Below are 27,880 nucleotides of genomic sequence, written 5' to 3' on the forward strand. Positions count from 1 at the left end.
TATATATATATATATTTGTATTAAAATTTTTGTTTTAATTCAAATGTGGCAGGTCACAGAATCGATAACATGATAGTTTAAAAAAATATATTGTATGCAAACATGAATAAGATTTTAGAGCAATGTCAGATAGCAAGTTTTTCTTCTAATAACAATAAAATTAAATTAAATCAAATAAAAAATGTAGTCTATTCCTCACACAAAGCAACTGTATAACTACAGAATACTCGGAAATCTCTTTCATTTCATGGAAACAAGCAGTGTGAACATTCTGCTGAATATCTTGATTTTATTTATTGATTATTTTTTAGTTGGGAGAACGTGAGTAAATAATGACATCATTTTCATTTTTAGGTGAAATACAGTGCATTTTCATTTTGTTGTTTCCAATAAAAGACATGAAAAGATCAAGGAACCATAAATAACTGTCACATCTATATTCTGCATTTGAAAAGACATATCATGCCTGGATATATGGGCTGTTGCTAGCCACCCTAAACCAAACAACAAAGACACACACACCACATAATTGAGAGCTTGAGGCAGTTTGAACCCTGCACTTAGATTTTCGTTTTATAGCATGGATAACTGCTATTCCCCAGAGAGACACACACATTGTTTCCATTAGCCCAGAGTATCCTTGACAGTACTGAAACCGTGCATGTATTTCAGATCAATCCAGACCGCAGTAAAATGTAGACCTCTCATGAAGGTCAAAGAGGTGACGAGTGGAGATTTTATAACCTAGACATGCACCGTCTGCTAAAATAGTTCATTAAACAGTGGATTTACAGTTGATGAGAGGGAGTTGTTTACCTTGTATCTGGGGTATGTAGGGCGCCAGTAATTTCCCTCTTTTCTTTTCATAGCCTTTCTGTGTGATGTCACCTACAGAGAGAGAAAGAGAAACAAAGGGATTGTGATGAATCATGTATTCTGTGTTTGAAAAGCTGGCATCACATTGCTCAGCGTCAGCCCATCAGCCTGGCACAGCAGGGCACAGAGAAAGTTCACCAGCCCGCTGGTGCGCTGAGCTCCGCACGGCCCGTAAACACCCAACTGCCGTTTAGTAACAGCAATGCACTGCAAACTGGCAGCACAAACACAAATATCACAGAGGCTTTCAATATGCACTCATACCTGAGCTTATAACCATCCTTTTACTAAAAAATATAATAATTTATCAAAACAACCCTGATGAAAAGACAATACTGCACTGAAATAACTACCATAAGGAGCCTAATCTAACCCTTTAAAGTTAGTGTTGTTCATAGAGCTAAATATAGCCGAGTTGATTCAGCAATATGAATTCATAGTTCATAATATCCGACAAAACACTGGTTTTATATATTTTTGCAGTGGCAGATTAAGGCTAATTAGTGTTAACTTAGCTGGTCAACCAACCAACATGGTCCTTTTGGTGACAGACAGTGAAACAAAAAGTCAGGACACATAAATATCATTACATCAAATAAAATAGATAACCAATGAACTACTGTTCAAAGGTTTGAAGTCAGAAATTTATATTTTTATTCAGCAAGGATGCATTAAATCGATCAAAAGTGACAGTAAAAGCTTTTACATTGTTACAAAAGAATTCTATTTCAAAGCACTTCTGTTTTTTGAACTTATATTAATCAAAGAATCATGACAAAATGCATCAGTTTCCGCAAAAATATGAAGCAGCACATAAATGGTAATACGAAATGTTTCTTGAGCAGCAAATCAGAATATAAGGATGATTTCTGAAAGATCATGTGGCACATAAGACTGGGGAAATTATGCTGAAAATTCCAATAAATTACATTTTAAAATACATTAAAAATGAAAACTAAGGGATTTCTTTATTATTTTAAATTGTAACAATATTACTGTTTTTACTGTATTTTGATCAAATAAATGGAGTCTTGTTGCGCATACAAAACATTAAAATGTTACCAAAACCAAACTTTCGAACAACATCATACTATTCAACAGAAGAGAATTAGGAAGCATGTACTAGTCTAAAACAAACCTTCAAACCTAAACACATTAATTTTAATGTACCGCGCTAGTCAGTTCTAGCAGATGTTTAATAAATCAGCTGAGAATTATTGCATTTTTACTCCAAACTTTATGAATAGTTATTAAAATATAATTTTACTGACACACTTGGAGCGATTTTCCTCCTGTTTATTCCACCAGCAGATATTGCTGACGGCAGCCTGGGCTCTGATACAAACAGGCCTAATTACAGGCTGTCTGAGAACACATGCAATTTTATAAACTAATGGAGACCTTTCCGATCAGTAATGCCACCACAATGGCACGGGTAGACCTCAGCCTGCCACACTTCAGTTACTCTTCAATCACATGAAGAGGAAATAAACACTGAAAATCAAACATATGAGAGATGAAAACCTATGGAAGCCAAATATAAAGCTGAAAATTGTCCCATTTGTGACTGTCATGGTCAGTTGAGTCTTTCCTATGATAGATGGATGGAGTCTGTGTGATGGGGTCTGAGTATATGGGATGTCTGACAGTTATTATACCAAGCGCACAGCTGGGATTATTGACATGAAACCCAAGATCAGACATTATAATGATAAAACAGGCCAAATAAGCATGAAATCAATGAACAACCCCAAGTGAACCAACCAATCAGGTCACGTTGACTGGTTTGTAGGAGTATGCGCTGTGGCTGTGAGAAAATCACAGATGAGGATTGAAAATTAACACTGCTAAATGTGTCACATTGATCCTGTTTGGGAATGTTGAAACCTTGTGTCAGGATGCTTATTCTCTTGTTATCCTGCATCACCCTGCTTCCCTCCAAGATCCAAGCCTGTAAAGGAGCTTTTTCTCCTCCAACAAAAGCCATATTGATTCAGCGTGGACGCCACGGCCCTGCTGACTGACACCACTAAAGAAAAGTGAGGCTCCCAAACAGTCTCTGACACATCCCCCTCCCCGTGCCTTTCCCAGCCATCCAGAAAAGATTATAAAAACCTCCGCAGATCACCAGAAAGGGGGTGCTGGGAAACCATACCACTCAAACAGCTGGGTCGCCAATCAACACAGCTAACCTGCAGTTCACAACAGCCACTAAACCCTATCATTTTACCTCAAAGACATGCCAAAGTTGATGCCGAAAGCAAGAAACAAGGCTTGTCTTCGAGAAAGATGGATGAGTTCACAGACAAGCGGAATGACTGAGATTTTCAGCGGGCGGCAGCAGAGGTGTGATCAGCAGACACTGTCGCCAGTGTGTACAGATGCCCCTGAGTCACCGTCAAGAGCTGAGAGGTCTACTGTCTCCAGAGCGAGATGTGGATCATGCAAACAATGTGCTACTGTAGCAGAGCTCAGGCAGCTGACCTGACACATGCATTGTCTGCTCAAACACAGAGCGTGGTGCAACACACAATGGACGGCTATTCTCCTGCCTACACAACCTCTCTGAACTACCTCCTTCTGTTACAGGAGACCTCAGCTCATCCAGGCCACAGTGTTGGGCCACAGATTAGTGAAGATGGAGTATATGTACAGAATGCAGTGCTGAGAAACAGAGCATCTCACAATGCACCAATAGTAACATTATGGCTATTACCGATAATAAATTTTTTTTTCTATTTATCGGATAAATTATATACAATTTTGTCGGAATAAATGAAAAATAAAATTCTTAAAACTAAAATTAATCAGCTCATAATGATATGCTCATAATTTTTTCCATGTTAAGGTGGATAACCGATAAATTATATTAAAATTTTAAAGGATTTTGTCTACATAAGTAAACACTGTCTATATAAAAACTAAAAGCTAAAATCAGTTGATCAATACCAATAAACCGATATTTTTTTTATGTTAAGGCCAATAACCGCTAAATGGCTGATATTAAAATTCTATACTATTTTGTCTAAATAAGTTAAAAAAATAAAATAAATAAAATCAATCAGTATCCGATACTTATAAGCCGATATATTTTTTTTTCATGTTAAGGCCAATTACCAATAAATGGCTGTTATTAAAATTTGCCACTATTTTATCTAAACAAATAAAGAAAAATAAAATATAAAATCAATTATGTTAAATGCTACAAGTTTAGGCATCATAACATTATAATATACAGTATGAAACTTGGATAATTATTTTGAGAAATTTAAATTATTCACGCTTTTAAAGAATTTAAGTGAATGCTAGATAATGGCATAAGTAATATAAATGTAAAAAAAGGGGAAATGGACATGTACTTAATTAAATTAGTTAATTAAAAATCCATTATCAGCCAATTTATGATCAATATCATCCAATAGCATTACATTTTTAAATATATATATATATATATATATATATATATATATATATTTGAAAACAGCATTTTTAATACTTTCACGGCCATTACGATAATCTATATGGAACATATTATTTCAGCAAATAAATAAATAAAAAATAAAATTATATTAAAACTGTGTTCACATGAATTTGCCACACTGACCAACAGAAAGCCGCTAGATGTGCGTCATACATCGCTACACTATTGCCAATGGATTTTGTTGCCAAAATATTGCTAATCTGGCCACACCTTCACACTAGCAACTGACCACGACCACTACTATCGAAAATTGTATTTAGTAATCAAAAAAGATGTTAAGAAAAAAGATTCTGGATAATGAGAACATCTGGCTAATGATTAGCCCCACAGCAGGAGCTTTGAGATTCTGTTGTGAAGATTGTGTTTTAAATGATGCTCTAGTTCAGAGCGCTTGAAGATAAAAGTCAAAGGTCAGTGAGCTCTCCCTGTGTGTGCGGTCAATAAGAGGTGATGGTGGTATGGATGGGGATCAGGTGCACATCCCTCCCACATCAAACCATAAGAACTGGCCATTAGCTACTGATTGAGGCACAGTCAGGTGGCCACAGCTACCACACTCTCCAGCCCATTTATATCTGTGAACTGGGCTGTGTAAATGCAGAGGTGAGATTCTGACTTCAAAGATAAACCTAAGAAGAGGAGTGTGTTGTGCCTCATGACAATAGAATATACTGGGGAGGCACCAACTGATCATTTGTGTACATTAAGACCATGAAGGTGTACTAAAAAGGTAAATAAGGTCAATTTTGAGTTGATGCTTGTAAATATGTGGTGGCTTTCAGAATAATACATATAACAGTTGGATTATATCAGCCAATAACAAGCCTGGCAGAATTTGTTCTGCATGCTAATTCTTTGAGGTAAACAGCAGAATTCCACACAAAGTGTAGTCAAATTGGCTAAATATTTTGTACAGGCCTAATAAAAGGGCTCAAATTTTATCACTGCACCCTTATGATATATCTAACCCAAAAATGCCTTGACTGCCTCTTTCTTTTCCTATACCATCATCATTTTCATCATCATCATCATTACTGTGACAGCTGTCTATTGCCCATCACTCACTATTTTAAATTGTCCTCTCAGTCTTGTCTCTCCATCTCCATAAAGTTTTCACCACACACCAGACGTGTATTTATGTGCATTCCACTCACAGACTGACCCAGATTTCTGTCCTGAGGAATAATTTCTCATTCCGCTCGGAATGAGAAACTCTGGAGAGAAGAAGCACTCGCTGACTCTCATTTACAGGTGCCAGTCCATCTTGCCCATCTTGCCCTGGTGACACATGGGCTTCTGAGCAGCTACACTCTCCCCCAGATGACTGTAATTGACTGATAGCTATTGAACAGCACTGCTTTCCTACCAGAAAGATTTGTGTCATAGGACAATAACTTCCTATTTCCAGTGGTTATAGGTAATTCAAATCAATTATGTCCACTATAGGTTGGAAATTATGTGGAAGCTCAGTCTATTCAAGATATCTTTTTGATACTTTCTTCAAAGGCTGAAATACACTACACATATTACACACATTTTTGCAGTCTGGATGAGTCAAAACCAGTTGCTGAAAGTCATAACCAGTCTGCAGATTTTGGGAAGTCGGAGTTGACATTTTTCACAGAAAATCGCGTAGTGTATGATGGGCACAGACACAGTTTCAGACTATGATTCCATCCAGATTGAGGATATCAAACATGATATTTTGTGCTGATTTTAGAAGACAATTTGCTTTCATTTGTCATGTGTCTCCTAGTTTGTTTGAGGCGCATGTTTTGTGTGAGTTTGTTGTGTTCATAATGACTTGAAAAGTGTGGAAGTGTGTGATCCTCAGTCATTTAGTGCACAATGCCAAGTTTTTCTCTGTAACCATTTACAAAGTTGGCAAGTGTATGATGCCTGGTGTTTTAAAATCTGTTCATATTTTAAAGTCTGTTTGAAACTAATTATTGTTGTCATACATTTTTTATGCTAATACACTGTAAAAAAAATAATAAAAAAAATAAAAGAAAATATTGTATGAAAGTTGTAAATAAAAAAGATGCATTTAAAAGAAAATAACATTAAAATTTAACTATCAAAATTTCACACTTATTTCATTGTGTTACATGCTGTTTTTTGTAATTAATTGTGAAATTTACTTGTACTTTCTGGTGAAATTTGTTTCTTCACCGAATGTTTTTTTTTTTTCAGTGTAGCACAGAAATTACATGCCTCAACTTTAAATGGCTGCACTAAAAAAAGTCTAATGAGACGATGCTCTCTTAAACATATGAATTATTATTGTATGTTTACGCTTCTGAGGAAATTCCAAAAGCTTTGTTTAATCCACAATAAGAATACACTGCGTTCAAAGACGTGCACACACACAAGCACACCCACACAAACCACTGCAGGTGCACATATTTCAGACAGAGCTCTCACCAGACACACAAGTTTCATCTCCCGATGGCTGCAATCATCCCTAGTGTCTTCTGCTGCGCTGCTGCCGTCTCTGTGAGCGCCGCCGGTGCAGCCCTATCACTTTAAACAGCCCCTACCCCACCATCTGAAAGAGCCCAGGACCCCCTGGGAACAGATGGGAGGGGCCGGGCGATTAGGCAGCGTTTAGGCATTGACCATCACTATGGAATCAGGGAGCTGCTCATGTCTGCATTCAGTCTATTCCAATCACATACAGTCTCAGAGATGGTATCAGCGTGACAAATCTCTACCGTAAAAAATAAAAAGAAGACCCAGGATCTGTTTGTCATGCTGTTAATGATGATGCAGTAAACTGATACAACAAAACCTCAATGTTAAAAGAGTGTTCTGGTTGAAAACAACTTAAGCTTTATCATTTTGACAGGTTTGTCAACAGCAAAAAGTAATGCATTTACATACTCTCATCATAAACGCATTATGGGGACAATCATATTGTATGCATGGTCATTCATTCATTCATCTATTTATTGATTGATTGTTTGATTGACATTCAAATTGTTCAAAAATGTCAAAAAATTCTGTTTATAAAAATAAATAATTAAATAAATAACAGTAGCAATAAATTTGCATCAGAATATTTTTAAGTGGAGGTACTAAAGATAAATTGGACTCTTTAAAAAAATAATAATAATAAACCATTAAACAAGCTACTTGCAGTTTTTAAAAAACAATATCTTTGTAAAAAAAAATCTGAAATTATATGTGCAAAAACAATGTTTCCAATGCTAATTAATTTAGCAAAGATTAAATAAGCGATTTACAAAAGAGGAACAAAAGCAATGCGGCATTGTATATTACGAATATTGTTGTTTCTACTGTCACTTTGATAAAAAAAAAAACTTTCAATCTTAAAAAATCTTCAAACTCTAGTACATTTGACTTTTTATGTGTAAGAAAGAGGAGATGAGACACAAATCTCACGCTTGTGGCATGTAAATAAATATGCTTCTTGTCCTTTAAACACATACACACATTAAACACATACACACACACACATATTTAAAAATTTTTTAAAAATCTGAAATAACGAGCACAAATGTTGCCAACAATGCTATTTAAATTAGCACAGGCAAATAAATAAAGAAATAACCTTTAATCTTGAAAAAAACTCTTCAAGCTCTAGTCCATTTGTGTTTTTAATATGAATGTGTGAGGAAGAGGAGATGAGAGACAAATCTTACCCTCTTTCTCACCACCATCCCCCAAAACTCCCTCTCACACACAAACACACACATGCACACGCACACACACACACACACACACACACACACACACACACACAGTCTTTAACAGGATCCAATGTCCACACAGTGGCAGCTTAAATCACAAAACCGCTGCATCTTCACAGTACACCAGAATCCCCACAACCAGCATGACACGAGGTGAACACAATAGGTCAGAGGAGAAAGACATCAAAAAATGATTTCCAGACAATAATGAGCCACACCTCTCTCCCAGCGCTGCACCCGCTCTCCCTGCTGCCATACATCACGCCTGTGCCAGCCTGGCATGATCACTGCCAAACCCATGTCTTCTGATCGGCTGCAGTGATTACTGCAGTTTACACAAACGTTTCTGACAGGAAACATAATTGTTCTTGTGAATGACTCCAAGACCCCTGCAAGCATGGCAAAACCATGACTAATTATGAACTTGATTTTTTTTTTAAACCCTGCATTCCTAAATCATGAAACAATTACTGATCTAACATCTAAAACATTTAGCCCCCATTTTTCAAGGACAGAATAATCACAAATGAGATCTCGGTGATCTCAGCTGTTTCTCCAAAACAGTAATGAGATTAAATGGAGAGCAAATAGAGATTATTTTACTTCTTAGACTTTTCTCATTAAAAAGATCCCTGTGATCTCACATGTTTCCTCTAGAGTTTCAAAAGAGATCTCAATAGTGTCTCAACCTGTGCTCAATATAACCTCAAACATTTCTCATCAAATATATACATGACTAAATTATCTGAGCTTTGTTAGCCATATTCAGCCTCAGTATTCTTACTGTAAGCCTCATGTGTGTCTTTTTTATTTCCCCCAATTTGAGGATACAAATAAAGTTGTTACCTGAATGAAACACAACTGAGAACACAAGACTCCTGTCTCAATAACATTTTCCTCTGAGGATGCAATTTACCCACAAACTTAAGAGAAAACGTGCCTACAATGAAAAAAAAAAAAAAAGGTCAAAAATGAACTGGTCAAAAATATTTAACGTCACCAAATCAACCTAAATGCGTGTATTTAAACCAACAAAACTAATTTTTATGGGTTAAATCGGGTTAAAAAAGGTCAAATAAAATTTAATTGGAAGATCATTGAAGTAGCTATAGGTTTTGCAAGAACATTTCAGTCTTTACTTTAAAAATTCACTTTTAATTCATTTACATTTATTCATTTAGCACATGCTCAGCGATCCAATACCTTGCAAATGAGGAATACAACAAGCATTTGTAATTACATGTGAACTTTACAAGCAATTTCTGACTAGCATTGTTTTAGTGCAGTTCTTTAAGGTAACAATTGCAAGTCACCACTTTTTACAATGAGTCAAAGTTTCCCATCATCACCCACTTACCACTCGATCAGCACATCTTGCCAGCGCAGGTGTGAAAAACTCTTCCAGAGAGCCGTCCAACACTCTTACAGAAAGTCTAAAGCGCAGGGTTTTCTCGGCTCTGGAAGTCTGTCTGCGTCTCTGTGTGTCTGTCTGGCAGCAGGGCAGCCAAACCACAGAGTGGAGTCAGCAGCAGTGACGGCGTGCGTGCCCACGACTCCTCCAACCACGCAAGCTCTGCAGAGGCTGCTCCCCGCTCACATGCTGTAACCAGAGTAACCAGAAACAGGCGCAGAGCTCCACGCTGAGGTCACGCCGGGCCGGATGACACCGTCAGGACGCAGGGTGAGCGCTGAAGTCAGGCGTTTGAGGTTTGGAAATGCTCTTTGTTTCCTCTCAGAGAGAAATGTGGAAACCTTTGCTGTCTCTATCTCTCTCTCACACACATTTCCTCCCGTCTGTCCTCCTCCCCCCAAACCTCAGCTCTCTCTCTCCTCTTGTTCCTCTATTACCCCTCCCCTCCATTTCTCTCCCACCCTCCTCTCATCCCAGGTCTGCACATAGAGGCGAGCCAGGCTGACGGATGAAAGCGTTAAAAACGCTCCAACCCCCACCACCCTTAACACACTTACACAAATAGAAGTTCTTCAGAGGATCTTTGCAGGACCTTGGCATCAGCAATGAAGAATCTTCTTATTTTTTGCAATATAAGGTTCTAGAGTCATATGCATTAAAGATCTTTAAGATACTTCAAGCTGGTTGATTTCTGGGTTATTTAAAAGAAAAGTTTATCCAAAAATAAAAAATGACCCAGCTCGTGTCATTTATACCCAACTTTTGTTTGACATCTAAAAACATTTGAGAATTTGAAGAGCTTTCTCTGCGCAAGCCGCTCTTTATATAAATGAAAGTGAATGCGCTTGAATGCTGTCAATGAATGATAAAAGCACCATAATAAAATATAAAAAGTTTTTACTGGACTGTTTTTATATTGTATTCTATTTTATTATCCAATGCTCCCATTGTCCTCATTTGTAAGTCGCTTTGGATAAAAGCGTCTGCTAAATGTCTAAATGTAAATGTAATAATTTTGGCAACACTTTGATATTGCATTCTGTTTTATTATGAATAAGATTGGCAACACTACAGTAAGGTTTAATTTGTTAACCTAATGCATTAGATATTACTGTATGAACTTACTATGAATTTTTACAGAAATTATCAATCTAGTTTAATGTTAATTTATAAATATACTGTTGGTATATTTATAATTCTCAATGCGAATTGATTAAAATGTATTAGGATATGTACAAATTAACGTTTAAAAATTACAGCAAAATTAATAAATGCTGTAAAAGTATTTTTAATTTTTCATTTGTGATATTAATTATTTAACTAATGTTAACAAATTGAACCTTATTGTAAAGTGTTACCATAATTTCTTTATTATTTCTTTACTATTTATAATTTTTTTATTATTTTATTTTTACTTTTAAATCTTGTTTTTTTTTTTTTTGTCATCTTGTCTTCCCTCTGCAAAGCACATTGAGAAGCTACCTTCAAAGGCACTATATAAAAATGCGAATTATTATTGCTCACTGAAAATCTTGCTGATTGCACATCGACATATTCAATTTGTCGAGATATGCATCAAAAATGGCATTTGGCATCACTGATGTGCCATATTTGAGTATATGTGAATGCAAATGAGATTAACAGCTTCAGCAAATAATGACTAGCAATAAGTGTCACATGATTTCTTTCATCATTATTTCTGGAGCTTGACAACATCCGTCCCTATTTATTGTATAGATAAAAACATGAACATTCTTCAAAACATCTCCTTTTGTGCTCCCTGAAAGAACATCGCAGGGTTTGAAATGACATGAGGAGTAAATTATGACAGAATTTTTATTTTTAGATAAGTGCATTAGTGCATAACTTTTTGAAGAAGAACTAGAGTATAAAAAGTTCTGTATGAGATTAAAAAGCTTCTACAATGCTTCCTATCAGGCTCTGAAACACTTTTTTTTCTTACTGAATCCATTATTTACATATAAACAAACACACACTCAGCTACATAACAAACCTTCACAAAACACACAGATAACACAAGACACACCTGTCATGTCAAAAAGCCGTCCAGGACACAGGAACTGCATTCATTGACTTTGCAGCCAGTGTCAGCACCCCTGTTACTGAGGAATCCCAGAGCTGAGGAGACTATTGACCCTCCAGTGACACTGTGACATTGTGTGATCTTGTTAGGGAGAGAAAGAGAGCAGTGTTCTCTTATCTGTTTTAGCGAGCGACCACCACCCAACGGTGGAGGATACCAGAGATACTGGAAACACAGAACACAAGCTAAATGTGACACGCCACATGTTTTTTCAAAGAAAATATATCACAACAAGCTCAAGATGCTGTTCATTCCGTTCGAAATATATACAATGAAAACTCAAGCTAAGATTTGTCCCACATGCTGAATTCTCACCTCTAAGTCTTATTTGTGAGATCTTTCTAGATGAGTCACAGAGCAAGGGCCCTTTGAGATGGTTCTTTGTGGTCAAACATTATCATTAAGTCTTAAGTCTGTAAACACACAATACTAGATTTCCGTCTAATCTTCTCAGTCAAAGCGTGAAACACAAGTGCTAGATCCTTTCTAAAGCGGGCGCACTGTCTAATTGCACACATACACAAATACACACCCTGAAGCATAAACACAGTGTAGGCGCCAACGACTAATCAGCTTTAACAAGCTTCAGCGAGAAGAATCAAGCCACACATGGCATCTGCAGATGGTGTATCATATGGATCATTTCCATGCTGAGGTATTCAGCATTATAAGCGATGACATGTTCTTGTGAAAAATTGCAACCATAAAAATTTGAGTCAATAATTTAAAATTTAGCCGACTTTGACAACAGCTGGGAAAATGTATGCGATTTCATTAGATATGCTGGCATATGATGAAAACAAAAATGCAAAGACAGTGTGCGTTGTCTGAATTATGAATTATAAATTGGCTCTTTTTAATGAGTCAGTCACAATAGTCGCAAAATCAGATTCACTCATTCAGACTCATTACTGAGTTCACATTTCTGAGATGTTTTTGAGATGTATATTTGTTTGGAGTCAGTAAGATTATTTTTTTTTTTTTAAAGAAAGCAATACTTTCATTGAGCTAGGATGCATTAAATTAATCAAAACTGACTGTAAAGACATTTATAATGTTACAAAAGAGTTCTACTTCAGATAACTGATGATGATCTTTTGAACTTTCTGTTCAAAGAATCCAATCAAAGAAATCAAAGGAAAAGAAAATGCATCATGGTTTCCACTAAAATATTAAGTGGCGGCGTTTTCACTATTGATAATAATAAGAAATGTTTCTTGACCAACAAATCAAGGAATTAAAATGATTTCTGACTGATCATGTGACACTGAAGATTGGAGTAATGATGCTGAAAATTCAGCTCTGCATCACAGGAATAAATTACATTTTAAAATATATTAAATAGAAAACAGTATTTTTAAATTGTAACATTATTTCACAATATTACTGTTTTAATGTAAACCCCAAACTTTTAAACAGTAGTGTTTATATTCAAAAAAGAGTTTTACTGTTAATAAAAAATGTAAATATTGGTTACATTTCATATTGGTTATTGTTTAGAATAGCGTCCAAATAAAAGGTTGAATTTATTGTAAGGGAACATTGTACACGACTGCAAATATTGATATATAAATCGCACAAATACAATTTATGCTTACTACAACTTGAGAACACCCTTATAAATCTTAAATCACCATAGTCATAATCTTTATAGTAAAATGACCCTTCATCACAGTTGTTAAAAGGTGAACAAGCTGTACTCAATGAACTGAAGCGCTTCACAACAACCATCTTCACTGACTGATTCTGTAATTTGACAGCTAAAAATGTCACTTACGATGTATGTTATAAGGTATTATAAACACCTTCATGCAGTAAAATAACCAAAAGATCCACCGGTTGTGTGAGCAGCAGGTATTTGCAATAAGACAGGTGCAGCCTCTACAGTACAGAACACACAGATGACAGTCTATAACACCATCGCATTTGATTATAATGTCACTCCAGTGAAAACAGGAAGTGTGTTTGACTCCTGAGGGAAGGCTGAGGATCAGCCACCAGCCCCTTTAATGAATAGCTGAACATCAATTAGGCAACATTAAGGCCGATGTACACAAAGGAGGGAGAGAGGAGGAATTCACACAAAAAGAAGCCGATGGTTTACTCGGAAAGCGAGAGATAAAGAGAAAGAAAAGAAAGAGGGGGAATAGACCTTCTCACCCAGGATCATTTATCCTCACCGCTTCACGACACGTCTGCACCCTTTGACTCTATCCATGGAGACATCGACATTTACAAGACGTGCCGCAGAGATGCAATCAGCAATACAAATGGGTCGTCTCTTATGCACGACAAACACACAGTTCTGTGAATAAGACACTGATTATGCTCTGCATATGAATTCCAGCTATTCCAGATGGATTCCCTCACGGTGAAAATCTTTAAAATATGCAAATTGGGGCGAGCGATATAAACGAAATTTGGGGGTGAGAGACAGCAAGGTAAGAACATGAGAGGAGAAAACAGCCAAAAGGAAGGAGAGATGGAAAGGGAGAGGGATTTACCCAAGCAGACAGGGATTGTAAGATAAAAAGAGGGAAAGAAAGGGGGGAAGAGGGAGGCAGGAAGAGAGGGAGGGCTTTCACCCCCCACCTCTCATTAACTTCCTCTCTGTCTTTCTCTCGTTTGCTACACGGATAATTAGGGCGTTTACACTGAAGGGGAGAGGGGTGCTGGGATTGCTGTCACACTGGGGAACACGGAAGAGGAGTAGCCATCCAACACACACACACACACACACTCGCACGTGCACAGGACAGAAACACCCATCAGCTGCTTTTCAAGAATAAAAAATGGACATTTTAAAAACATTTTAAATATTGGAAGTGATAATGATTATTTCTTTGAAGAATATCAAAGCCAGATAAGACTTTGCCAGAGCCACACAATTAAAAAGTCTTTTGCAATACAGGCTAACATACTTTTTGCATACAATTCAGCTCAGTTTTCAGCTGAAATGACCACTAGAGGCAGTAAAACACCAACTTGTAGAAGCAAGCTAAAATTGCTTCAGATTTTTTTTTTTTTTAATTTCCCGCTTGCGTTTGTTAAAGGGATAGTTCACCCAAAAATTAAAATTCTGTCATTAATTACTCAACTTCATGTAGTTCCAAACCCGTAAGACCTTCGTTCATCTTCGGAACACAAATGAAGATATTTTTGATGAATTCCGAGAGCTCTCTGAAACCTCCATAGACAGCAAGGATCCTACCATGATCAAGGCTCAGAAACGTATAAGGACATCGTTAAAATAGTCCATGTGACATCAGTGGTTCAACCGTGATTTTACGAAGCTACGAGAATACTTTTTGTGTGCAAAGAAAACTAAAATAATGACTTTATTCAACAATTCGTCTCCTCCGCGTCACCCTATAGCGGCATTTTGGAGAGTATCACATACGTAAACAACATATGCAACATACTGTCGCATAAGGTGCTGCTGACACCCCTGTTGAAAAAAACAGCATATGCTGGTTAGGTATGTTTTGACGCTGGGATGCTGGGTTAAGCTGGTCCTTTGCTGGTCCTTTTGCTGGTTTATGCTGGTCATGTGCTGGCATTCAAAACATACCTAACCAGCATATGCTGTTTTTTTCAACAGTTACAGAACAGCCTACGTTGTTTACGTATGTGATACTCTCCAAAATGGTACTATAGGGTGAGAGAATTTTCATTTTTGGGTGAACTATCCCTTTAACACTATCAGTTAGGTATGCTATTTTCAAACGTGATCGAGCGTTAATCTTTTAGCGTCACTCACCAGGCATTTCATTTCCAAACTGCCGTGATGCGTACAACAACCAGTGTTATAAAACACTGCCAGATTCACATTCATTTGTCATGAATAAAACTGAACATGTGCCACTCATTAAACATTTCACTTTGAAAATGAAAATAAATTTCTTTATTCTCAGTTGGCGCTATGCTAAGCTAGTAGGTGAAGTTGCTAGCTTGCTAACCAAATGCTAAAAGAAAACACTATAAAAAAAGAAATGTTTCATTTAACTAGTTTTAACTCCAGTAATATATATAATTTAAAAGTCATTAATATATGTATTTTAAGATTAAATACACAATAATGTGTTTTTTCTATCATTTCTAATCTGGCACCGAACAGAGTACCAATAAAACATCTCAGCCAGTAAAATGGCTTTGTTAAGGGAAAATTTTGCATGACAGCATGACTGGTAAAATCTGTGCACTGACTCCTAAAAATTGCATAAAGTCGGCCAATGAGATTACAGCTTGTCAGATCAAGCTCTTGCCATTTGTGTGTGTAATGAGCATCAGATTGAGCTAAAGTGGGCATGTTGTCTGGAGCTGAGACTAGAAATAAACCACAACAACAAATGACAAAAACAGAGTGAGTTAAACCCAGACCAGACTGAGGCCTGTTGAATTAAATACAGTTTACACCATACCAGACAACACAGACACACACACACCCCACATGAAAAAATACTATAGTAATTTATAGTAAATGCTAGTGTTTTTGAACCATACTATAGTAAAGTGTATTATACTGTATATATTATAGTATTTACAACACTTTGTTAATGAATGCTACAGCATACTGTAGTATTAACTATAGTTAACTGATAAACAGTAATAAATACTGTAGTATACTTTAGTTTTTACTACAGTAAACTGTAGTGTATTGTAGAATACTATACTTGTAGAAAACTTAGTACAGTATTGGGTAAAGTAATTTGTTTATATTACTATAGTTGTTATATTACCACAGTAACTATAGAATTACCACAACAAATTCATTCAAGTACTTTACTATAGTATGCTTCAAAAACACTACAGTATTTACTATAAATTACTACAGTATTTTTTTATGTGGGTAAGTGCCTGACAGGCTCAAAAAGCTCAGCAGATTACTCTACAGAGTGCTGTTAAACGCATTTACAGACATACATCCTAAAACGCCTTTCAGGCAATAAAAGACAAAAGACTTAAACAGCTTATTGCTCTTGAACAGTCAAGTACACATAAAGATATGTCAAAATGCTCATCTTGGCAAGCATAAGATTTTGGTCATATTGTCCACCTCTAATTATTATGAATTCTTCGGTTTGATTTTAATGAACACGTACACTCTGAATCTTTCAGTTAGCGAACTGTTAGCATCTGGTTAAGCCGTAAGTAAACCGCGGCGATCTGTCAATTTAAACTTTGATAAGTCATGTCAGTCATCTGTGAAGGTGGCATAGCAGCTAAGTGTTAGCATGTGCAAGATGAGTGCTTTGTATTGTGTCGTTGTGTCTGTGTCGTATTTTACCGGTCACAAAGGCATTAAAACCCTAAAACTGAAAATAAATGGACCAAGCGGCTCTATGAAAGTAAATGATCATATGAATGGCCACTTTTGCTCTGTCTGAATGGGTGATTAGGGTGGGACTCTTTCATAAGGCCTGAGGAGCGTTTGCAGCCCAGCGCTGAAATTAAACACCAAACATCTCCAGAGGACATAATAGCTGTGGACACACACACTGTGTCAATATAGAGCTGACACGAAAGATGCAGACCATGTGACACTGTCTGTGTCATTAGCTATTATGCAGCATTTAGTACATACTTGCCATGCCATACAATATTATCTTAATTGTGATTTGTTTACCCTTGTGAAAAAGAAGTGCACTTATTTGAATGACTGAATGTGCACTTATACTTTAAATTTTAAAAGTACATTTAAAAAAAACCTGTCCTTTCAGATAATAGTAATGAAATAAAAGGCCACTTACAGTACGAGAACACACTTTCATGACTGTTTCTTAACACATTTTTAAAATTTGCACTTTGTAATCATTTCAAATTGAAAGTTTCACTTTAAAGTATATTTAAACAAATTGTTTTAATAATAGTTTGTCATATTTTAAAGCACACTTATTTTGATGTGTTGACTAACATACTAAAGCATACTCATAGTTAATACATTTTAAATGTATTAAATTGCAACTTCATTATTACAAATGTGTATTTGCCAATATATTTAAAAACATGAAATATACATTTCAATAAAAATTACAGTAAAATATATTTGACTTTACAATAAAGGCTTTTCAGTACAGTGACATACAATGGAATTATGAAATTACAAATAAAGCTGCGCTTAATTAAGTGCGTAAAAAACACTCTAAATATCGGCTACTTGCATGAAATATAAATTTAAACTATATTACATTTTCATTTAATTGCAATCAACATGCAGATTGCCCAAAATCTTGACATTCAGTTCATGCTTAATTGTAAAGTATATTATTTCAATATTAAGTACTCTAGTATGCTAAAGTGTACCTCTTTTTCACAAGGGTGAAATGTCATATGTATGTGTTATAGACATAAAAATATTTCTGACACCAGTGTAAACACAAAGAATGAAGGTGCCCACTAGAATAGCTTCTTGTTTAAATGGAAAGATAACAATGGTTGATCTGAGAGAGAGAGAGAGAGAGAGAGAGAGAGAGAGAGAGAGCAGTAATTACATAGATTAAACTAGTACAATATTGATGCTTGACCCTATTTAGGGGGCTTCAGCTTGTATTCAAATAAGCGGCTGAGCTCACCTCTACAATTGAGAATGATTAAACAGAACAGAAGTGACTGCAGAAAGACAGAGGTGAGTGATATGTAATATTAGAAAGAGCGAATGATATGTACAGGTGAGTTGAAATGCAGGATAACGCAGGTGCAAACATGTAGGCAGGTGTGTATGACTGATTCCACAGAACACACACACACACACACACACACACACACATGCAGCTGCTCTGCCGTGTGACAGGCTGGGCTCACCAGGTTTGGGGCAGGAAGACCACCAGCCTGCACCCCACTACCATCTGTCTGAACAACACACACAGGAACTGCCCACACTGAGAGAGGCTACACACAAACATTTACAAAATGGATTTTAAAATATACAGTAGATCCTAATGAGACACAGACAGTGTGTCTCAACAATACATTTTAATAAATGATGGACGGTGCATCTCTATTTCCTTCCACTGTAGAAAAGTGAAGCCAAAATCTCCCAGAAATTACCACTGTCATCTTACAATGAAGTCTTTTGGTATCAAGGTCCCGCCCAAACTTCCTCAGAGCCAATCACAAGCACACAATCATGATGCCACACCCCATTTTTATAGCATTAAATAACTAACTTAAACCAAACTTACTAGAAAAATGAACACTTGCGCACATCAGCGTAATAAGAACTACCTAAAATGACAGAACACCATCTTTGGGAAAAAAAAACTTTTTTTTAAATTTATTTTAAGCGTAATCAAATTTTTTTAGTTTGGCTCACGTCCCATTCCTTTAAATGGTGAGGGCAGAGTTTATGATCTATACCGCAGTCAACCACCAGGGGGCGATCAAAATGCTTTGGCTTCACTTTTCAGGAGCATGCTTACGCAAAGCAAGTACCTACTTCAAAATAAGTAGAAATTAATTCAAAATAAGTACTTAAGTACTCAAGACAATATGCGATTACAGACACAGCCTTGGTGTCAACACACACACAGCACAGCACAAACCAACAAACATCATAAAGCTTGGAGTAATGCTTTAGCACATAAACTACCGTCAAAAGTTTGGGGTCGGAAAAATTGTATAACCTCGCTAAGGCATCATTTATTTGATCAGAAATACAGTAAAAGCAGTTATATTTTTGTTAAATATTACAACTTATATAAATAACTGTTTTCTATTTAAAAAATTAAATGGTAATTTATTCCTGTGATGTAAATCTGAATTTTGAGCATCATTATTCCAGTCTTCATTGTCACGTGATCCTTCAGAAATCATTCTAATCTGATTTAATGCACAAATAAATAAATAAATAAATATCAATGCTAAACAGAGTTACTGTTTCATATTTTTGTGAAAACCATAATCCATTTTTCCAGGATTCTTTTACAAACGCTCTTCCCTTTATTACACTCTTCAGCTTTAAAATGAGGGACCGTTAGTGGACATGAACTGCTGTGACCTCAGCATCTGCCTCAGAGGGAATATGATCCACAAACACACTCAACACCCCTCAACCCTCTCTCACTCCAGCTCTTCATCTGTTCCTCCCAATCCCTCTTTTTTTCCACACTGTCTTTTCCGCTCCCAAATTCCTAAAAACAAATCACTCTTTAATGTGTTTGCAGTGAGGCGGAGGTCAGAGGAAACACACTATATGTGTGAGTGTGTGAGTGTGTGTGTGTGTGTGTGTACCTGGTATTTATCACGTTATGGGGACCAAATGTCCACACAAGGATAGTAATAATAGTAAATTTTGACCTTGTGGGGACATTTTTGAGGTCTGTGTGTGTGTGTGTGTGTCGCTGAAGAAGACAATAGCAACACTGAGCAATGACTGCAGGAAGAACTGATTCATCCCTCTGCCAAATTACACAGAGAGATAGAGTAAGACAAATTTTAGTAGCTGCAGCTTTGAAGTCTCTTTTATCACATATGTTCTGTTCCAAAACCTAATGAATTTCCTATCTAAGCAGCATTTACAGATCCCAACATGAGGGTTGTTCCAAAAAGTAGCCAACTTCATCATGCTGCCTCCTAAGAGAGCTCATTTTGGCAAAATTTTAACGTAGTGCCACATGTATCCTGTGTGGAGAATGTAATCTCATAATGCAGCGGTTTTCTAATATTTTAATGCCATGGACTCCAAATACAAAGATTCCTTTGAGAGGGACCTCTTCCTAAAATATAAAGGCATCTATATATTTTCATGTATAGAGACCTTATAACACTGAAAAGAAGGGGAAACAAGTGTAATAATTACATGGAAAAAGACGTATTGATACTGTGAAAAAAAGCTATAAATATGTGTAATAATGATGTGGAAAAAAGTTTACATCTCAGCAAGTTCACATTATCTTTTTTTGTATCTTATCTGTCAATAGAACAAAATAATTTGTGCTTAATCTGATGATTCCAACAACAGTCAATTCTATACATTTGATGTATTTTATGTGTGTTTGGGGTGGAAGAGATACCTTCTGTCTTATTGGAAGTTTAATGTTTTCCCTTTATTTATTTGTTTGGTTAGTTGGTCAGTTGGTTTTCTATTTAGATGTGTGTGTGTTTTTTCTTTTAATTCTTTATTGTACATGCAACTGTACGTTTTTTTTTCCTGCATAAATAATAGAAAATGTGCAATTAAATTAAATATGTTGAGAACATAATTATTAATTAATTATTTTTTATAAATTTTAAATTATAGTTATTTTGTATTTTTGTATTTATTTTTCCACAGACCCCTTTGCAGCCCCGGATGCTAGGTTGAAATATCAAGATTTCGCATGCACAGGGTTCTCGTAGGAATTTTCTTTTTTACTGCAAATATTACTTTAGAGACTCCATAAATTCTCAAACTATATTGGAATCAATTTTGAATCAAGACTCCTGTGAGTATCATTTGTGTGCCGAGCAGAAATGTTGCATATGTAGAGCGTCCCAAATCAGTCACTCGTGAGGTTGCATCCCAGTTAGGATGCTGCCTTAGGTTTCATCTCACTAGGTCTCGGAACAAAGACCTAATCTATCAAAAACACCCTAGAGGCAAAGAGTTGCTTGTGTGGTATTAACATCTCTCCCTGCATTATCCACAGTCCTCCACTCCTTCTCTTTCCTGCTGGATAGAGGGAGACGAGACAGATCCAGCAGTGATGAAGCTGCAGCCGGCAGCGGTGCTGTGTCTCTCCCTAACACCTTTCCTCCGGCTACTGAGCGCTCTGTGGCCTATCAATAATTCAGAGGCCTCATGAAGTGGCGGGCAGCTCGGAGGTCCCTCAGCGGCTATTAGTAAGATTGACGATATTATAAGCGAGGGTTTGCTTAAAATTTAACACATCCGAGTATTGGTCTTTAACCATAAAGTGCACATATACCTGCTCTTAGACAGAGGAGACCACAGCTCAACATACTTGAGATATATACTGTATACTCAAAAGAGTGTGGATCACACACTTAAAACAAACCCCAGAGACAAGAAGAGCAGCCTTGCTGCTTTATGATCTATGGCTTTTTGAAATAGTATGCAGTATTGCACTTTATAGTACTGAAATAGTATGCAACAAGAAACACTTCAAACTGTAACATTTAACCTTGAACAATATAGTAATGTACCAATTCTTAAAAATAAAGGTGCCATAAGGGGGTTTTCCATTTTTGGTTCCTCAAAAAACCTTTCAGTGAACACTTATTAAAACAATTTTTCCTTGTTTCCAGTTAATGTACCTGAAATATTTACAAATGAACTGATATGAAATCGAGTTGAGAATCAAAGTGAATTAGAATATCTCTATCAATGCCCAGTCTGACTCTCTATGTTACATGATTATTTCAGTAAGTGATATCCAGTTATCATACTTTATTAAATAGCAATTATAATATTATAAATGCAATTATTTGACTTTTTTTTTTTTTTTTACAATCAAATGCAATATAAACCATCTTTAAACCTATATAGGTAAAAAAAAAAAGTCAGACTTTAAGCAGTCCAAACAGCCTATTAAGTGAGAAGAAATCATAATTTATACATTTCTTTTTTATATTTGTATCACTTTAGTTAAATTGCCGTTCAAAATGTTAGGGTCACCAATTTATTTATTTATGTATGTATGTATGTATTTATTTATTTATGAAATTAATATATTTATTCAGAAAGCACAATTATTAAGCAGCACAACTTTCAACATTTTTCAACATTTCAACATTTTCAACATTGATAAAAGTGCAAAGTTTCTTGAGCAGCAAATCAGCATATTAGAATGATTTCTGAAGGATCATGTGAAACTGCAGACTGGAGTAATGATGCTGAAATTCAGCTTTGCATCAGAGAAATAAATTACATTTTAAAATATATTACAATAGAAAGCATTTATTTAAAATGATAATTATATTTCACAATATTACTTATTAGATTTTTATTGTAATTTTTTTTTTATCGAATAAATGAAGCCTTGGTGACATAAGAGACTTCTTTCAAGAACATAAAAAAAAAAAATAATAAAATTGAGCAGTAGTGTACTGTATATTCACAATGGAAATCAATGGAAGGTCAAGTATAGGTCATTGCACATTACCCAGTGCAGTGTGATCCAGTTGCATACCGCACAATTCCTTAAATGTACTAGCCAGTAAAAAGTCATCCATTGATGTCAAGCATTCAGAAAATCTGCATATTCTGCGCATTACTGCTTACTACTTAGTATGCCATTCCAAACATACTCTGCCTTTTTGGGTTGTAACTGCGAAGGAATTTCTGTTAACAATTAGTAGGAAGTTAAGTTACCAGTCTTATGCGCTAGACTAATGTGTGTGTGTGTGTGTGTGTGTGGTAGCTCATTAAGGGCTGATCCGTCTTGTCACACAGCTGTTTCATAAACCTCGATACCCTGCTGAGACAGACCAGTCTTTGCTGCTAATGACTCAACATGCACACACACAAACACACGGGAGGTCTGCCCCGTGTGTCCGAAAATCAAAGTGTATGTCAGCTACCGGCTTCCTCCGATGGGGTGTTTGAAAACCCAAGCCATCCTCTAGCTAAAAACGAGTCAGCCGCACAACATTTGTACAACACATCACCTTCATCCACGCTATAAAACCTTGTAGAGTTAATAACATTATCAATAGGTGGCACCAGAGTGCCACAGAGCCAAGGACACACCACGCCTCTCCCTGCTGTCTCCCTGCTCTATCTTTGCTTCTGTCCCCTTCTCCACCCTTTGTGCTGTGACTCACTCACTCATTCACAAACGCACCTGAATGAGCCGGTACCAAAACAGGGTCGATAGTTAACATGAAACAGCCTGTAGTTAACAGTCTAAGACTGATCAATGCTTCGTTCTGAGGCAGAGACATTTAACACAGACATTATACCTAATAATGACACAAATGGTTTGTGCTGACAACATAAACGGATAACATTGTTATATGCAGGCACCCTTATGGGCATCTTATTACAAAAGACAACATGTGGGTATATAGTTGGATTAGGATGGTTGATTTAGGTAATTTTAAATACCCTGTGAAACAAGTACACTTTAGCATACTTTAAAAATACTTTAAATGCTTATTATGGAAATAAAATAATATGCTTATAATATATAATAATATGTTTGCAGACACTTAATTGCATGCTAATTGCAATTAAATGAAAATGTATTATTATAGTTTAATGTTTATATTAAATTCAGTTAGCTAAACTGTAGACATTTGACACACTTACCGTAAGTAAAACTTAAGAACATCTTTATATGTAATTGCATAATTCCATTGTCTTTGAAGTATGGTTAAAGTGTGCATTTATGGTACACTATAATATATTTTAATGTAATTTCTATTGAAGCTTGTATTTCATGTATTTAAATTAGTGCTATTAAACAATTAATCATGATTAATCACATCCAAAATAAAAGTTTGTGTTTACATAATAAATATCTGTGAGGCTGTATATATGTATTATGTATATATATATAAATACACACACATGCATGTATATATTTAAGAAAAATATGTTACATTTATATATTAAATATATTTATATGATATAATTTATATGAATATACATATATACATGCAAATATATGTAAATATTTTCAAAATATATGCTGAATGTGTGCATCTTTATACATACATAATAAATATACACAGTACACACACATATATTATGTAAACATAAACTTTTATTTTGGATGCGATTAATCGCGATTAATCATTTGACAGCACTAATTTAAATATATTTGTAATGATAAAGTTGCAATTTAGTGCATTTAAAATATTTTAACTTTAAATGTAATAGCAAATAACTATATATTTAAGTAAAATAATTAAGTGCTTAAGTATGCTAGTCAACACATCCAAATAAGTGTCTCTTAAAAGCATGACAAAAGAATATTAATGATTTAAAATGTACTTTAAAGTAAAACTCTTAATTTGAGATTATTACAAAGTGCACTAAAAAGTACTTAACAAAGTCGTGAAACTGTACTCTTTTTAAGTACACTTGAGTGAACTTTTAATTAATATTATCTACAAGAACAGAAGTAGTCTTTTTTTTTTAATATATTTTTTAAGATTTGAACACTACATCTCAGACAAACCAAACAAACAAACAAAAAACAGACTTTTACAGTCCTCTCAAGCCAAAGTAGTAGATTTGCATGATTTTGATTTGGATGATTCAACATGTAGCTGTCATTAGTCAGGGCATTACATTCATATTGCAAATCACTCCCAGGCAAAAGAAAATGCAAGTGATAGCTAACATATTGTACCATGGATACTTCCTTGTGTCAGGTACACAGAGTTCAAGTTTATGGACCGTAACAGTGTTCTATTTTAACACCTGTGTCTTGGAAATAACAGCTGTCACTTTAAGAACTCAGAGAGTGAAAGGAGTCTACAAAGTATGGATGTATTTACATTTATGTGCTGTCAGAGTCAAATCAAAGTCAGATTATTCTCTCTCTCTCCTGTATGTCTCATACCAATCACATTGTCTTTTAGAGCCACAATGCAAAAGATAACAACTAAAGACAAACTGCAGTCACATTTACTGATGTTCAACAGATGTTCATGGCCAAAAAGCAGTCATTTCAAAGAAGAATCCACACAATCTGGAATTTCGCGCAAGGTTAAAGAATTTTGCAACGGTTCAAGTTAGTCACGCAAATTCTCTGCATCAACCAACAAAAAGCTGCTTCGTCACCACTTTGCCACTACAAATCGCCACTTTACTGCACACAACATTTCTCATCTATAAACTCTGGACCTAATTTATAAAAAAAAAAAAAAAAGAAATACCATTTATTCACCTTTAAGTTATTCCAAACTTCTGCCAATGAGATTTGCGAGGTACTTTTTTTGTTTTTGTTTTCTCAAACAAAGCTATTGTCACGGTGCGTGCGGGGAGATGAAGCGAGGACTCAATTGCAGGAGAAATGGTTATTTATTTTAATAATAAAAATGAAACAAAAACAAACTCAAACCACCCCGAAGGGGAAAAACAGACAAGCAGGCTCAAAACTGCAATCCATGCAGACATAACACACACACAATGAGAAATGACGGATCAGCACAGGATGACAGACACCAGAAGAATAAATAGGAAACCAAACAAGGAGGCTAACGAGGGAGACACAGGTGGAGCACTTAAACAATAATGAGGTAACAAGATGGGAGGGGCCAGACAATAGACAGGAGAGAGCACATGGCAACAGACAAACACAACACAAGCCATGTGCTCCCAGAACACAGTCATCTGGTGGCCCTCCTGGGCACACCCGCTGAAGACTGTGACAGAACCCCCCCCTTAAGGAGCGGATTCCAGACGCTCCACCAAGAGCAATCCCGGAGGGAGGCGGAACGGAGGTGGATCAGGGGGAGGGATGGTGGGCCAGGCCCGTGTAGTGGAAGAGACCCTGGGGATAGAGGTAAACCAGGGTGCCAGAGCGGGGCAGGAGGCCAGGGTGCGGCCGGCAGGGCAGGAGGCCAGGGCGGGGCCGGCAGGTCAGGAGGCCACGGCAGGGCAAGCAGCTGGGGTAGAGCTGACAGAGACAGGAGCTTAAGTGGAGCCGACCAGGCGTAAAGCTTGAGCTTGGGCGGAGCCGACAGGGCGTGAAGCTTGCCGTATTCCTGAAGTAAATGGCAAACTCCCTCAGCTCGGTCCCTTGTTGGCGGAGGGAGCTCAGGGTCTCCAGCTGGAGCATGCGCTCGTAGAGGGGGCTGGAGAGAGTAGAGACCGGTAGTCGGTGTGAGCCCATTCTCCGCTGAGTCCCCATGTTGGCTGATCCGTTCTGTCACGGTGCGTGCGGGGAGATGAAGCGAGGACTCAATTGCAGGAGAAATGGTTATTTATTTTAATAATAAAAATGAAACAAAAACAAACTCAAACCACCCCGAAGGGGAAAAACAGACAAGCAGGCTCAAAACTGCACTCCATGCAGACATAACACACACACAATGAGAAATGACGGATCAGCACAGGATGACAGACACCAGGAGAATAAATAGGAAACCAAACGAGGAGGCTAACGAGGGAGACACAGGTGGAGCACTTAAACAATAACGAGGTAACAAGATGGGAGGGGCCAGACAATAGACAGGAGAGAGCACATGGCAACAGACAAACACAACACAAGCCATGTGCTCCCAGAACACAGTCATCTGGTGGCCCTCCTGGGCACACCCGCTGAAGACTGTGACAGCTATTATACAACTTCAGAAGATGTATAAACTACTTTTATGATGGAAGATAAAAACATCAAAACTTTTCACTGTCTGCTTTTGTTTGAGTGTAAAAGAGCAGCTTCGACATTCTGCAAAACATCTCCTTTTGTGTTCCACAGAAGAAAGAGTAAATGATGGCAGCTTTGGATGAACTATACCTATAATCACAAACATTTACAAAGCTTAGTTGCGGTAAAACCGTTTGACACTGAGGTGGAAACGTTTCCATGAACGTGTACCTGAGGGAGCCTGACCTGCTCAGATCCGGCCCACTGACATCACTCTTGGCTGGGAAAGGAATGTGAAGGTCACTCCACTCCACTGCACAAGAGCATAAAACAAGAGCTGACTGAGGAAGTGTGGTGTGTGTAACCTCAGCAGATGGAGATAACCTTGAGACAGCTTCAACAGATACACCATATCAACAACATGATAGAAACACCATAGTCAGTCACCGAGCATAAATTACTTGACACTACAACCTTTAGCTGTTCCTTAACTAGTCCACAACAGCTTCAACATGAGGAAATCATGTTTTAGATTTAAAGCTTAAGAGGAAGAAAACTTAAAGGGGTCCTATTATGCTCTTTTACAAAGTCTTGATTTTGTTTTGGGGGTGTACTAGAACAGGCTCTCATACTAGGTTGTTCGAAAAACACATTATTTTTCACATATTTTACATTATTACAACACCTCTCTCCCCAGTCTGGCATGAACGGCTCGAATAGTTCCTGCATCAAATGAAGGCCCGCCTTCTGAAATACGAAATGTGCTGTGATTGGTTAGCTGGGCCAGTGTGTGCTGTGATTGGTTAGCTGGGCCAGTGTGTGCTGTGATTGGTTAGCTGGGCCAGTGTGTGCTGTGATTGGTTAGCTGGGCCAGTGTGTGCTGTGATTGGTTAGCTGGGCCAGTGTGTGCTGTGATTGGTTAGCTGGGCCAGTGTGTGCTGTGATTGGTTAGCTGGGCCAGTGTGTGCTGTGATTGGTTAGCTGGGCCAGTGTGTGCTGTGATTGGTTAGCTGGGCCAGTGTGTGTTGTGATTGG

At 36.8% G+C, this 27,880-nt stretch overlaps 1 long non-coding RNA gene across 1 annotated transcript in view; it reads right to left on the minus strand.

Annotated features, from left to right (window-relative positions):
- Positions 1-820: 820 nt before the first annotated feature.
- Positions 821-27,880, minus strand: part of LOC107670340 (uncharacterized) — an 87,212-nt gene continuing 60,152 nt past the window's right edge. Inside the window, exon 3 of the long non-coding RNA XR_001632082.1 lies at positions 821-888. This is a non-coding gene — a long non-coding RNA (uncharacterized LOC107670340). The remainder of the gene's footprint in view (positions 889-27,880) is intronic.

This window comes from Sinocyclocheilus anshuiensis, unplaced genomic scaffold (genome assembly GCF_001515605.1).
Source record: "Sinocyclocheilus anshuiensis isolate Anshui unplaced genomic scaffold, SAMN03320099.WGS_v1.1 scaffold732, whole genome shotgun sequence".
In the NCBI taxonomy this organism is placed as follows: Eukaryota; Metazoa; Chordata; class Actinopteri; order Cypriniformes; family Cyprinidae; genus Sinocyclocheilus; species Sinocyclocheilus anshuiensis.